Source organism: Hemitrygon akajei, chromosome 4 (assembly GCF_048418815.1).
Source record: "Hemitrygon akajei chromosome 4, sHemAka1.3, whole genome shotgun sequence".
In the NCBI taxonomy this organism is placed as follows: Eukaryota; Metazoa; Chordata; class Chondrichthyes; order Myliobatiformes; family Dasyatidae; genus Hemitrygon; species Hemitrygon akajei.
The window spans coordinates 48,040,805-48,056,600 of record NC_133127.1 but is presented as its reverse complement, the minus strand read 5'-3'; the positions used below and the strand labels follow the sequence as shown (position 1 = coordinate 48,056,600).

General features: G+C 41.5%; 1 long non-coding RNA gene across 1 annotated transcript in view; it reads left to right on the top strand.

Moving 5' to 3' along the window:
- The window catches only part of LOC140726308 (uncharacterized), a 47,235-nt gene extending 37,118 nt beyond the window's left edge, over positions 1-10,117 (top strand). Inside the window, exon 3 of the long non-coding RNA XR_012098607.1 lies at positions 10,042-10,117. This is a non-coding gene — a long non-coding RNA (uncharacterized lncRNA). The remainder of the gene's footprint in view (positions 1-10,041) is intronic.
- Positions 10,118-15,796: the final 5,679 nt, after the last annotated feature.

Sequence of the window (15,796 nt, the reverse complement as noted above, 5' to 3'; positions counted from 1 at the left end):
CTATGTGTGCATGGGCTTTGTCCAGGTGCTCCAGTTTCTTCCCACAGTTGCAAGATGTACCAGTTCGTAGGTTAATTATCATTGTAAAATAGGTCGGTTGCTGGGCTGGCAGGGCAGAAGGGCTCATTCTGTGCTGTATTTCGACATAAATAAATAAAGTTATTCCTTGGAGCAGAGGAGAGTGAGAAATGATCTCAAGATCTTATAACATCTTGAGGGGGATGACTAAAGTGTATAGTCATAATCTATTCCCCAGGGTTGGGGATTCTGAAACTAGAGGGCACAGATACAAGATAAGAGCAGATGGACTTACAGAAGACCTCAGAGGTAACTTTACTACAGAGAGGATGGCGAATACCTGGAATTCGATGCCTGAAGTTTGGGGTGGGTACAATTGCAACACAGAAGAGGTATTTGTATATGTACATGGAGGGGAAAGGATTGGAGGGTTATGGGGCAACAGGGACTAACAGGGAGGATGCCGTGATAGAATTAAACAGTACGGCTGAAGGGCGTGTTTCTGTGCTGTATTGCTGTGCGACTCTGTAACCCAAAATATTGAGTGTCAATTTCTTCCCATGGATGGATTCAGCCTAATCCATTCAGTTCCTCCTGAATTTTGAGTGTTGCTCTGGATTCCAGCATCTGCAGTCTCTTGTGTTTCCTTATTCAAATCAATAAGTCTGTTTATTCAATTTCTCCTCCTAACACAATCCCACCGATTCCAGGTATTAGTCTTTCACATAAAGCGAGTGATCTGATGACTTTAATTGCTGTTTGTGGGATCTGTCTGTGCTTGATCACAACAAAGTATACTTCAAAATGTCTTTGCCATCTACAGATGTGGTAAACACCTGAGATTCTTATTTATCATTCTATAATCCCTTGTCATCTCTGCATAGTTATCAGGTAATCTCAGCTAAAAATATTATTTAAAATCTTTGAACTGCCTGCTATTCCTTTTTGAGAACATCGCACTGTATCTGGACTGTGCTACACCGCCTCTGGCCACTAGAGGGTAATGTGGAGCTGCTCAGGACGAGCTTTCACGCAAGATACTGCCTATGCGTTCCCAATCTCTGTTCCTTGAAGTTTGTTCCGCCTGATTAATGACAATGGAATTCCTTTCAAAGGTGCAATGATGAGTTGCTGGGCGTGCTGGTCAATACCACTGGCGCAACTTTGTTGGCAATCAACTCAACCTCAAGTTTTCTTGAGAATAGAGAAGAAATTAAGATTTTCCTTGGTTTTTGAGACTGGTGGAAAAGAAGAAAAGAAGAAATACAAAGAAAAGAAGAGGTATTTGTGCTCTCACCAACCTCAGGACATCTCAAAGCTTTACATTCAATGATGTATAAAGGGGGTCCTGTGTGATACAGTGTTGTTCAGAACAAACATTTGCTTTCTCCTCTGCCTCCAACCTTCAGACCACTGTCACCTTATGGTTTACCACCTCTAACGGGATTGCCCTGGACTCTCCAGGAACTGGGAGAATAATCCTGAGGACCTTACCTGCGGAGGCAGCAAAACCAATTAACGATACTCATTTAAAAAAAACAAAATTGCCTTTTTAAATTTTCTTTAAATATTTTTGATAGATCAATCGGCCACTGTAAGTTGCCTCTAGTTTGTAGGTGGGTGGTAGGATCTGCAGGGAATTGATGGGAATCTGGGAATAATATAGTAGCCCACTGCTCTGCTCTCTCTATAGCCATGACTGTGTAGCTCAAATACCATCTATAAATTTGCTGATGATACAAACATTATTGGTAGAATCTCAGGTGGTGACGAGAGGGCGTAAATATGCCAACTAGTGGAGTGGTGCCACAGCAACAACCTGGCACTCAACATCTGTAAGACGAAAGAGCTGATTGTGGACTTCAGGAATGATAAGATGAAGGAACACTTACCAATCCTCATAGAGGGATCAGAAGTGGAGAGAGTGAGCAGTTTCAAGTTGCTGGGTGTCAAGATCTCTGCGGATCTAACCTGATCCCAACGTATCGATGTAGTTATAAAGAAGGCAAGACAGCGACTATACTTCATTAGGCATTTGAAGAGATTTGGTATGTCAATAAGTACACTCAGAAACCTCTATAGTTGTACCGTGTAGAGCATTCTGACAGACTGCATCACTGTCTGGTATGGAGGGGCTACTGCACAGGACTGAAAGAAGCTGCAGAAGGTTGTAAATCGAGTCAGCTGCATCTTGGGCACTACCTACAAAGAACTCAGGACATCTTTAGGGAGTGGTGTCTAAAAGGCAGCGTCTGTTATTAAGGACCTCCAGCTCCCAGAGCATGCCCTTTTCACACTGTTACCATCAGGTAGGAGATACAGAAGCCTGGAGGCACACACTCAGTGATTCAGGAACAGCTTTTTCCCCTCTGCCATCTGATTCCTAAATGGATGTTAAGCCCTTGGACACTAGCTCACTTTTTTTAATAAACAGTATTTCTGTTTTTTGCACATTTTTAAAATCTATTCAATAAACGTATACTGTATTTGATTTACGTAGTTATTTATTATTTTTTTTATTTTATGTATTATTTTTGTTTTCTCTTCTATATTATGAATTACATTGAACTGCTGCTGCTAAGTTAACAAATTTCACGTCACATGCCGGTGATAATGAACCTAATTTTGATTCTGATTCTGATTTGTGCAAACGGGTTGATGGCTGACATTAACTTGATGGGCTAAAGGGCCTATTTTCACTCTGTGACAACTACTAAAGCTCTAGAACTTTTGCTTAAGAGTTACAAAAAGTACTGCACCTGGGTAGTAAGTTGTTGGATTGCATGATGCAGTCATGCTGTGGCTGGAAGGAGAGGTGACATGTGATGCAATATTAAAACAGAATTGGAAATACCAAAATGAAGACACAAGAGACTGCAAGTGTTAGAGGCTGCAGCAAAAAAGCAATTTGTTGGAGGAACCCACTAGTCCAGGCGTCATCTATGGAGAAATAGATGCTCAATGTTTCAGGACTCAGGCACCGTCAACTATCCCTTGCTTCCACAATGCACAGATTGACAAGGCCATTACCAAGACTTGAAGGACTGAGTTATAGGGAGAGGATGGCCAGACCAGAACTTCATTTCCTTAGAGCCTAGTAGATTGAGAGATGACCTTGCAGAGTGTACAAAATTATAATTGGCTTAAATAAAACAAATACACTCAGATTTTGCCCCAGGGTTAGAAAAGCAAGAACTTTTGTATATAAATTTAAGGTGAGGCAATATATGTATGGGATGAGCTGTTTGAGGAAGTGGCTGAGGCAGGTCCAGTAACAACTTTTAAAAGATACTTCTAACTTCAGGAAGATAGAGTCATAAAGAGCATCTTTGTCACATTGGCCTTCATAAATCAAAGCATTGAATACAAGAGTTGGGATGGTATCTTGAAGAGGTTGGTGAGGTAAAAATTGGAGTATTGTGTGCACTTACCTACAGGAAAGATATCAATAAATTTAAAAGAGTGCAGAGAAAATTTACAAATATTTTCCCGGGACTTGAGAACCCGAGTTATAGGGGAAGTTTAAATAGTTTAGGACATTATTCCCAGGAGCGTAGAAGATCAGTGGGAGATTTGATAGAGGCTTTAAAATTATGAGGGGTATGGATAGATTGAATGCAAGCGGGCTTTTTCCTCTGAGTTTGGGTGAGACCACAACTAGAGGTCATAGGTTAAAGGTGAAAGGTGAAATGTTTAAGAGGACCATGAAGGGGAACTTCTTCACTCAAAGGGTGGTGACAGAGTTTAATGAGCTGTCAGTGGATACGGATTCAATCGCAACATTTAAGAGGAATTTGGATGGGTGGGAGAAAAATGGAGTCCTATGGTCCAGCTGTAGGACGATAGCACTGGGCAGAATTATGAAATAAGAAAGCAGTCTTTGAGGAGCTCCCTTTCCAAAGTAGGTGCCATGATATATGTGGTGTTTGTACAAATTGAACTTGCTGTAAGGGATTGGGTGGGGTGGAGTTACTGGGGTGAGGGGGAAGTAGATGTTACATTTTCCTGAGTATTTGAGCTTTTGGCTTCCAATAGTAGTTTAAGGTTCAAGATTTATCATGTGGTGTTTTGTAAAGCTCAGGACCCAAGGGGCTGGGCTCCTATTCAAAGATCTGTGACATCTACTTTTGAAGTCTTGGAATTGATTGTTCCAGCCTTGGTAAAACCTCTCCCCACCCCCAGTGTTCTCCTTTAGCTCTGCTTTGAGAAAGAAGTACAGTCCCAAGCATTCTGAGATGCCAGACGAGTAAGGCACCATATGTGCCTGTTGGCATCCCTACCCCTTGGTTGGCGCTGCCAATTCAGAGGTCACTGCAGCATGTTACTAGAACGGAATCCAGAGGTCTGGGCTTAGGATCTAATGATATTTTCCAATCTCACCATGGTGGCTTGTCAATTTGAACTCAGTTTATTAACTAAAAAGCTGGTACTGGTATACCTTCTCCCATACAGATAAGTAAAAGGAGCTGTCGCAGCAAGGAAAATTGGCTTTAATGCAGTGGAAGATTGTTTTCCAGACTAGAGCAAAGTACAGAGTCTGATCACCATGTCAAAACAACACCGTGATCCTTGTGCCAATTCTTGGTGACTTTAACCTTCCTCCAGTCCACAGAACAACCTACCAACAGGACTGTTTCTTGTCTCCTGACTCCTTTTGCCAAAGCTTCTTCCGTTCACCTAATCTGATTTATTTTCTAGGGAATGGTTTAATGGGTGGGACATCTAAGAACAACATTTATATAGCAGATCAAATGTAAATTGTGGTTATTTGGCCACTGTACATTGTGGAGGTTGTAGAAACTGTAGTAGAAACTGTAGTAGAAACTGGAGGGAGTTGATGGGAGAGTGAGGAGAATTAAAAGGGGATTAGTCAAGACTCACTGTAAATGGCGTCTTGATCTTCCAGCTATGACTTGGGTGAACAACTTCCAACTTTGCTGATGACACAAAACTTAGAAGTGCAGACAGAGAACTGTTAATTTGATACAGAGAGATAGACTGATGAAGAGCTTCAGTCCAAAATGTCACCTCCATAGATGCTGCCTGACTTGCTGAGTTCCTCCAGCATTTTGTGTATGAACCTCAATAGTTCTTCTTTAGACTGGTATGGAACTAGCATGCAGTAACTTAAGTACATGGAAGGGAGGGGCTAGAGGCTATGGCCCAGGAGCAGGTCAACAGGACTAGGCAGAATAATAGTCAGCACAGACTAGATGAGCTGAAGGGCCTACTGTAGTTCTCTATGAGTATGACTCTAACTTTTTGGCACTGTCACTGTACGACTATATTTAAGAGATTTTGAAGGGCCAATAGAGCACAGAGACAGGACCTTTGACCCAACTGGTCCATACTGATCAAGATTCCCATCTTAACTAATCCCACTTTCCTGCATTTGGCCCACATCCCTCTACCTTTCTGACCAGTGTATATGTCCAAGTATCTTTGAAATGTTGTTAATGTTCTTGCCTCAACTCCATATTCTGGCAGCTCATTCCATATATGGACCATCTCTGGGTGAAAAAGTTGACCCTCAGGTTTCCATTAAATATTTCCCCTCTCTCCTTAAACCTTTGCTCTCTGGTAGACTTGCCCACTTCATACTGAAATAGTGCAGTGGTATCAGAGCTCCAGAGGCCTGGGTTCGATCCTGGCCTCTGATAGATCTGTGTGGATTTTGCATGTCCTCCTTGTGACAGTCTGTGTTTCTCCCCAAGTACTCCAGTTCCTGCCCACATCTCAGAGACAAATTGGTTGATGGATAAAATGGCTGCAGTTAATTGTCCCAGCATGCAGGTAGTTGGTAAGAGAGTCAGGGGCAGTGTTGAAGATAATTGCATGGAAATTAATGGGGAAATGGGCTTGATGGGATTGTTCTGAGGGCTGACCTATGTGTAATGGACCAAATTACCTTCTTCCCTGTCATCGGGGAATATGGGAAGTATGTAAAATATTGCTTAGTAATCAGAACACTCCGGTTCTTCTTGAAATATTGCCATGCAGCCTTTTATATCTACTTGAAAGATTGGAGGGCATTTAAATCTGCACCCAAAAAGTGCTGGAGGAACTTAGCAGGTCAGGCAGCTTCTATGGAGGGGAATAAGCAGTCAACACTTAGGGCCGAGAACTTTCATCAGGGCTTTTGAGCTCTTCCTTCATTTGCTGTGTATTGCTTCAGATTTCCAGCATCTGCAGAGTGTTTTGTGTTTAACTCTACACGCCCAGTTGTGTAGCCTTGCACTGAATTATCTGATTGGGTGATGTGACTCAGGGTGGCATTCTAACCTCTTAACAACACCTAGAAAAGACTTGAACAAGTACGTGGACAGGAAACACTTGGAGGGATATGGGCCAACCATGGACAAGTGTGACCAGCTTAGATGGGAAACTTGATTAGATGGTTGCGTTGGCCAAGGGGCCTGTTTCCACACAGTATGACACCATGACTAAACAAAACACCATTGTGCGCAAAGAAGAGAAAATCTGCAGACGCTGGGAGGGTCTCAGTCTGAAACGTCAACTGTACTCGTTTTCATAGATGCTGCCTCCACTGCTGAGTTCCTCCAGCATTTTATGTGCCAAGGTTTGACAACTGAAGAGATGGACTTGCATCCTACATTGGGTTTTCTAGCCAAAGGTATGGGTTACATTGCACTCTGGTTGTTAGTCCTTTGGTTGCAATTAATAATATTTTGTCCCCTTGGATCTCAATGTGGTCCAGGTCTTGCTGTTAGGACATCCTGCAGGCAGGAGGTGTATGCAAGCAGTGACTAGGCCTCAGCTGCTGGACCCTGAGACACCCACCCCTCCACATACTGTCCCTCATGGCCCTTAAAAATGCCTGCTGCACTCAGCAGCCTTTGAACTGCCTACAGTACTTCTAAAGAGCGATGACAAACAAAAACAGCTTAAAAAGATTTGCACAGTTAAAAAGAAACAAATAATGCATTCACATAACATGTTGAAGTAATAGAAAATAAATCAGAAACATCGGGTAAATAAAGTTAAGCAGATCGCGGAAGTGCGGTTACATTTTCAGTCAAGGTCGGTGTCCCTGTTCAAGTGAATGGGTCAGGACTGGCATAAGCTGAGGTGATGTAGGATGTAAGGGGGTGATACAGGGCCACTCACAGCTTCAACAATGCAGGATCAATCTGATCACGGGAACTGTCTGTGTGGAGTCCGAGTGGCCTCCCTGTGACCATGTGGGTTTTCTCCCCATCCCCACGGTGTGTGGCTCAATTGTAAATTGTAGGCACCTGATAGAATCGTGAAGGAATTGGCAGGAGTGAGGGGAGAATAAAATGGTATTTGTGGTGTGAATGGGTGGTTGACGGTCAGTATGGACTCAGTGGGCTGAGTGGCCTGTTCTGCCATGCGAGTCTAGGTATACGTGACTAACCTCTGCTCCTGGGCTGGGAATTTGGGGAGAATGGAGTGCAGGGACGTTTAGAGTGAGAATGACACTGATCTGTGAGTTGGCAGAGATTCAGTGGGCTGAATGGCATTCTTCTGTGTCCTCCAGAAACACGAAGCATGTGCTCTGTGTCCAGTGGTGGAGTGGGAGGCTGGATTAACTCACATCTGACCCCCGGCACATTGTGTGCTGCAATGCGTAGGCGCAGAGGGTGGGAACGAGTTGACCCGTACGGTGCGGTTATCCTGTTGATCACCAAGGAGCTGTCTGCCGGTGAGGAGCACAATGGGATATATTGTGCTTGGGCTACCAGCGGCCACAAATGTGACCGTGTCCCATTGTGCAGCAGTGAGGAGGTCCCACTGTCAAACAGAGAGGATGGGGATAGTTAACTCACCCTCCTCCAGCTACTAATGCTCCCTCGATGGCAGCTTCTGGCACTACATCAATTAAGTCCATGCCAGTTCTCTCTGGGATGTATTCCCAAAATAAACTGAGCATCTGCATTCTTATCCTCTTTGTAATTGTTGTTTATAGGCAAACAATGATTATTCTGGGGCAACAATGAAAGTGCACAGTTATTAGGGACGTTTGAAGTTGTTTTATTAGCTTGGTCCAATTAGTGTGCAATTAAAACCCACTGAACATTCTTGCTATATTATAAAAGATTAATAGATAGTTTTTCTTTATCCATAAAGTGAGATGTGGAAACTCCCTTTGGACTGAAGCCTTTGATTAGATTTGACATGTGAATAAATCGTTCCTGCACTCAAAACGATGTAGAGATGTGAGGAAAGGGCAGAGGAACGGACTCACTGAATGAGGCTTCAAAGGAGGTAGCACAGACTCAATGGGAAGAATGGCTTTCTGTGCTATCACATAATTCAATATGATGGACAAAATGAATAGGAAACATTTGCAATTATGTCAATGAAAGCTCTATGCGTATGAATACAAGGAGAACATTCAACCCCTCAAGTGTGTTTCATCCTTCCAACAGGTTGGCTCTGTACATTAAGGCCATTTTTACTGATAATCAGATCCTTTGACGTTTCCACTCACCAGGGAATTGTATGACACAATAACAGGCTCTTTGACCTACCTCAGTGATGCTAACCTGTTTGCATTAACACAGGGCAATTTACGGTGGTCAGTTAACCCACCAAGCTGCATATCTATGGGATGTGGGAGGAAACCCATCGGGAGAACATGCAGACTCCACGCAACAGCAGCTGAAGTCAGAACTGAACCCAGATCACTGGATCTGTGAGGCAGCAGCTCATCTAACTGCACCCAGGGCAACAGAGACCTGTCAGTCTGAGTCTTGAAAACATCTACAGACACAACTTTTTGTGAAAGAACATTCTAGATTTTCAGTTTCTTTTCCCAAAAAAGCTTCCTGATTTCATTCCTAAATCACTAAGCTTTATTTTTAATGGTTCTGTGTTCCCCCATCAGAAGAAAAAGTAATTCTTTACATATAATCTTGCCCCATCAAGAGTAAGACACATGCGGAGAGGGAGAGAGGGAGGGATATATATATATATAAAGCAAGTTCAGGTTGATCCTCAATTCACATGGCAAAGTGGTGCTGAGCTGTTTAATCGAGAACCTGATGTTAATCTTGAACAAGAGGACGCAGCTACAAAATAAGTCATTTAAAACTCAAGTGCATAAAAATGTATTCTTTCAGAGATTAGTGTATCTCTGGAATTCTCTTTCCCCGAGGATGGTGGAGGCCAGGTCATTGGATTTACTTATGATGTATGTCGGTAAGTGCTTGAAAGATCGAGGAATTGAGGGTTATGGGAAACTGTCAGTGGAGAGTTGAGGGCCAGTGTAGATCAGCCGTGATCATACTGATCTGTGGGGTAAGCATGAGGGGCTGAGTGGATTGCTTCGGCTCCCATTTTTATGTGTTTGTCTGAAACATTACCTGTTACTCTGACAACAGATGCTGCCTCATCTACTGAGGGTTTCCTGAATTCCCTGTTTGTATGAAACTCACCGTTTGAGACCCAGTCAATGTGCAATGTAACCTTTTCATCATTTAGTGTCCACTTCCTGAGGTGTGGTGTCCACACAATACTGAACAGTAGGTGGGCAGGCATGGTGCAGATGAAGCCTAACTTTTTCATCACTATGCAGGAGAATAGATCATGAAGTTTCAGTCAATGTCCTGGTTGACGAGACTGTCCCATAGGCTATTAAACCAGATATGATTACAACAGCACATTAATTAAAGCACTTTCCATTATATAGATGGATACGAGCAATTACAATAACATTTGACAGGAACTTCATGCAGATAGGTTGGTTAATACCTATATATATAGAATTATATTTTATTATGCTTCAGGAAAGTCAGTATTTTTTTGTCAATGAACATATATGCCAGAAAAATATTTCCAAGTTCCTTTAAGGAACTATTCCTTGAAATTATGTCATTAATTAAATAGATAAAGCTATATTTAATAGTTTTAATAAAGCTATTAAATATAATATAATACTTTAAATAGACATACTATTATATAACATTTATTTTATATTAAATACATGAAAAATTAATGTATTCCAGTGCTAGTATTAATTTTCTTAACTGGACTTAGTTGACAGAATGATGCACCATCAATAACTCTCGGAGACGGGAGGCGAACGATAGGCTTTTATTAGCTGCAAGAGACCACGATTAGCAGCAAGAGACCACCACACAACATCCTGGAGACTGAGGGGGGAGCAGTGCCTCCAACGGCCTTTATACAGGGGTCTGTGGGAGGAGCCACAGGAGCCGTCAGCAGAGGGGCGTGTCCAGACAGGTATGTGTAGTTCACCACACAGAACTAAGAGTTTACAGTTAATAATTTAGTTTCCGTGCCCAATTCAAGATGTAGGACTCCGCTGAGCTGTTGCATCTATTGTATTTAAAAAGAGCATTAGATCTTAGCTACATGCATTTTCAAATGTCTTAGCATGGTCTGTGCAGTGGAGACTGTGGACTACATATCTGTTTCACGCTCTTTCAGATCAGTTATGGCACAAATTGCCTTACACTCAATGTAAATCATATTATATTGTGACTAAATGATTCTGTTGTTTTAAGGCATAGGAGAAGACTTTTCAGCCCATCGATTTCCTGTTGTTGACTAGCTCATCGATCCTTCATTCTTGGCACTGCAAGTTATTTTCCCTCAACTGCCCATCCAATGCCTGAGTCAACAGTGTTCCTGCCAGCACATCCAGGTAGTTTATTTTTGATCATATCTGCTCCCTGCTTAAGAAAGTTTCAATGCTTTGATTAAATTGAAACAGTGTACTCTAACAGCACAAAAAATCTACAACCTTCTTGTGTAGAACAGTGTCAAAATAATTCATAGCCACATGTGGGAAGTGATTTTATGGAAGCCACTGATAACTGTAGGTTTTAAGGAGAATCGTAGGACTAAGGGGGTATTAAGAACAAGAAGTGTTTTGGAAGTACTGTTGGGTGTGACCTGTGAAGTTGAAGACAGGAGTTTCAGAGTGGTGAATGGGAGATTGCTTGATGATATTTGAAAACAATCTGGATGATTACCCCATAATAGTATCATAGTACCCTATAATGATCTATAAATACTACCTCTCCTGCCTCAGGGACTATGATCAAGACAATCCAGGATGACAGCTTGCCTATGGAATCTATTTGTGGCTGTGTGAAGTTAACAAGTATAAATCCATAGTATAAAATTATTTGGAATTGACTGGTTGACTTACATGGACAGACACTGGAAGGGAAAGATACAAGGCAACACAGTAAAGATACACATGCATCCACGGGGAATTATCACATAACTTCACAACTCTCTAAATGTTGTACAGCTAAAGAGGTACTTTTCAAAGTACACTTACTACGGTAAATGTAGGAAGTGCCCTGGAGACAACAGAGTTCATGCAGGCTGCAAAGCAACAGATTTAGTGACAAATGCCAGTGATAATAACCCTGCTTCTGAACCTGTGATACAGCTCAGAAATCTTTAATCGTGACCTGTGTTAATGAAGGCTTGTTCTATATATTTTTCACTGCTGAATATCTGATCCAAGCTGCACTTGATTTAGTTGATATCTAAACTAGAATCATAGAAGTCTTGTAGAAATGCTGTAACAAAGCAGGCTGTTTAGTACATCATATTTCTGCTGATACAATGTATTACAACTAAGAAAGGTCCCCATTCATGACTGAATGTTTTGTTGAAAAAAATTCAGTGAAGATTTGCTGGAAAGGCCAGTTTATTTTCTGAAGGAAAGTCTAGATTTGTTTCTCCTGGGACGTAAAAGAGGGAGAGAGTATCTGATTTTGACAGGGTAGCTGTGGATGTGGAGAGAATCTAGAATTAGAATCTATTTATAAAGAATGATGAGGCAACTTTTCTTTTCTCTCAGACATCTGTGAGTCCTTGGAAATTTATTCTAAAGCAGTACTTGAATAGGTTAAAGACAGAGATAGGCAGATAGACAGAGGTGACATTATATCAGATCAGACATGACCTTATTAAATGCTGGAGAAAGCTTGATGGGCCGAATGGCCTACACCGCTTTTGATTCACATGGTGTATGATATTGCCAAGTTTTGTATGTTATGCATATAGGTCCTGTCTACCCCTCAAGCAAAAGTAAAGTTAAATAGCACTGTTCTAGTTTAAAGAAGAGCAGAGGACTTCTTTCATAATCCAGGTGAATATTCAATCCCAAACAATATCTAAGGAGATAAAAGTCATTTATCTCTATGTTTTGTGGTGTTTGTTATTTACAAGTTAGCTGCAGTCTTTGTTGGCCTTATAATATTGACAAGTAATTAATTCGATATAAAGTATTTTGGCAAGTTCTGAGGACAAGTGTTAAATTGATATATGTGAAGATTCCGATCTATGGGAGTGCATGTTCCATTTTCAAGTTGAAATAAATCAACTCAATTATGTTTTGAAACCAAAGTGTTTGAGATTTGACAAACCCGCAACTGGAACTTTCACTCTTGTGGCTGTTGTCAGCACAACTCTTCTATCTGTTGCTCATCTCCGAGATCAGATCCAAGTTTACAAAGTCCAGATTTGCAAACCATCTTTGCATATGACAGCATGATATATCTTGGTTAGCATCAAGTCTATCCAACTTCAGCACCTTTGTAACATAATCAATTACATTTAAAATTCCACAACAATAAAGCCAAGGATTTTTGTTTCATTACTAATTTCAAATTTCAGGTCTTAGAAAACAGCAAATAAGTTTTCACCTAAATATACTGTATATCTCTTGAAAGAGCCCAGTATTCACCATATTATATTAGAAATTCCATTTAGTGGCAAGCAAGGTATAGTTAAGGTCACACTCTATTTTTGTAGTTATAGCCCGTCTCAATATTTCTCTTCTATCCTGCTTCTTGTCTTCAATCTAGTATGCTCTTGTATACTATTTAACCATTGCAGCTAATGGAAGGAGTTGCACTGAAATAACATAATTGGCATCAGTTGATTATAAACAGTTTGAGCTTAGCTTCTGACACACGAGCAATGCAACATATTTATTCAATTTGCCTTAGGTTTACCACGATGGAAAGTACCTTTATAGTTAGGTCAGATTTGACTTGTTTCTTGTGGGTTGATTGAATTAAAAGATTCTATAGGTGTTACGTTCCTGCCAAAAAGCATTCCAGCAAATGATATCTGCCACTTGGAAGCCCCCTGTCCTTTGCCTTTGAACTGTTGATTATAATTTTAAAGTTGCCAATTTTAAAAAAGAGAACTTGGACTAACTTCTTTCCAGTTTATGGTTGTCATGTCACTTTTCCAATTCATCCTTCAGATATTTTGTCTCCAAAGCTTCAAAACATACCCTGAACTTACAGTTTTTCTGCAGAGCATAGGCAGTGGAGATTCATTAATCAATTAGCAATCATTAACTGGGAACTTTTAATTTCCATTTGTCTAGGTTGGAACATCCGAGATGCTTCATTTGAGGCTGTCCAGTGGCATTCAGTCCAATGCGCAGAGCATCAGCAAGTTTCCATTATTTTACCATTTGCCCAATGATTTGGGCAAAAAAGGCGAGATGATAGGTTTTGATTCTGACCTCAGGTGCTTTCTGTGTGGAGTCTGCATTTTCTCCCAGTGACTCTTTCCCCTGGGTGCTCTGCTTTTCTCCCACATCCAAAAATGCACTGGTTGGTGGGTTAATTAACCAGTGCAAGTTACCCAGACTCTAGTTGGGTGGTCGGAGAATGAGGGAGTTGATGAGTCTGTGGGAGAAATAAATGGGAGGATGGGCCTTTGGAAATGCCCCGAGAGCTAGTATGGACAACATGAGCAGCACTCAACAACAACATCATCTCCTCAACATCCATCATTAAGTTCCAAGACCTGAGTCTCGGTGCCTCCCTGTAAAACTGGATCCTCAATATCCTCAATGGCACAACTCAGTTAGTACATCTCCACCACACTCACCACAGGGGTGTGTGTTTAGCCGTCAGCTCTATTCATTTCGTATTTATGATTGTGTAGCTAAGTGCAGCTCCAATGTCATATTTAAATTCTCGGACTGCACCACTATTGTTAGCTGAATCAAATGTGGTGATGAATCAGCGTATAGAGAGGTGATTGAAAATCTGGTCGAATGGTACCTCAATGACAATCTCTTACTCAACATCAGCAAAACCAAAGAGCTGATTATTGACTACATGAGGAAGAAACTGGAGGTCCATGTGAGCCAGTCCTCATCAGGGGAACAGAGGTCAAGAGGGGCAGTAGCTTTAAATTCCTTAGCATTAACATATCAGTGGATCTGTCCTGGGACGAGCACGTACTGTAAGTGTCGTCACAAAGAAAGCACAGCAGCACCTCTACTTCCCTAGAAATTTACATAGATTCAGCATGTCACCAAAAACTTTTACAAACTTCTCTAGACACACGGCAGAGAGTATCCTAACTGGTTGGTCTGGTATGAAAACACAAATCCTCAGGAACAGAAAAGGCTGCAGAACATAGGCAAAGCTGTCTCGTCGCTAGTACATTTACATGAAGCACTGTCACAGCAAAGCAGCATCCATCATCAAAGGCCCCACCATCTAGTCTATGCCTTCTTCTCTCTAGGTAGAGAAGAAATCAGGTAGAAGATACAGAAACTTCAGGTCCACACCACCGGGTTTAGGAACAATTATTACCCTACAACTATCAGGCTCCTGAACCGGCATGGATAACTTAACTCACCATTACACTGGACTGACTCTACAACTTACAGACTCACATTCCAGGGCTCTTTACAACTCATGTTCTCAGTATTATTTTTATTCGCACAATTTCTCTTCTTTTGCCATTGGTGTTTGTCGGTCTTTCTGTGCTTATGTCTAGTTTATTGTAAAATTCTATTGTATTCCTTTTTTTCCTGTACATGCCTGCAAGAAAAAAATCTCAAGGTGGTATATGTTTTGTAAGTACTTTACTTTGAACTTTAAATGTCTTTGTAACTGCATGTACCAGCAGTTCAGCCCTGTGCACAGAATAGGTCAGGTAGAACCACAGCTGCCTTGCCAAAGTCCAACTCAATGCAACAGTTTATTACAGAACATTTAGCTCCTCTCCAGCCTCCCAACTGCTTGATCTGGCAAACTTTGCTCTTCTGCCAAATGCCTAGGTGTCTCAACTCACCAAAACAGAGAAAAATAAGCATCTCACTATTCACCAGGATTTCACTGATACCCTGTCCCTCCTGAAGTTAGAGAGAGGTACAGCCCTTTGGCCCATCATCTATGTGCCAGCCATCAACCATCTGTTAATAAGCTCATCCCATTCTAAACCATTTTATTCACTTCACTTTACCATTGACTCCCTCTCAGATTCTATCACTCACCTACACCCAGGGCAATTCACAGTGGGGTAGTTAACCTACCAACCCCACACATCTTTGGGATGTGGGAGGTAACTGGAGCACCCAAAGGAACCTTTCCCAGTTACAGAGAGTGTGTTCAGGGTTCTTCCCCTTCGAAATCTGAGCAAATTTAACCCCAATGGGGCTGTGAATGCAGAACTCAAACCAAAAGAAGTACAAATGAGCACCTTGTTAAGAGCTGTCATGGACCGTCCCTGGCTTTGATCTCCCACGTAGGTTATGGTTACTCTAAATTGTTTCCACACAAATTAAAGCAGATGTGGACAGTTGATATTTGAGGGAAATTAGTGTGTGTGGTGATCAGGAACAGATGATAGAACATAAATGTGCAATCCATAAATGTGAGGGAGGTTCCACAGTGACACATTCTTTCACCTTAGATGCAATTATTTGGTTTCATCATCCTAGTCTAAATTTGTAATTGTTACTGCGATGTTAAACCAGACAGCCATG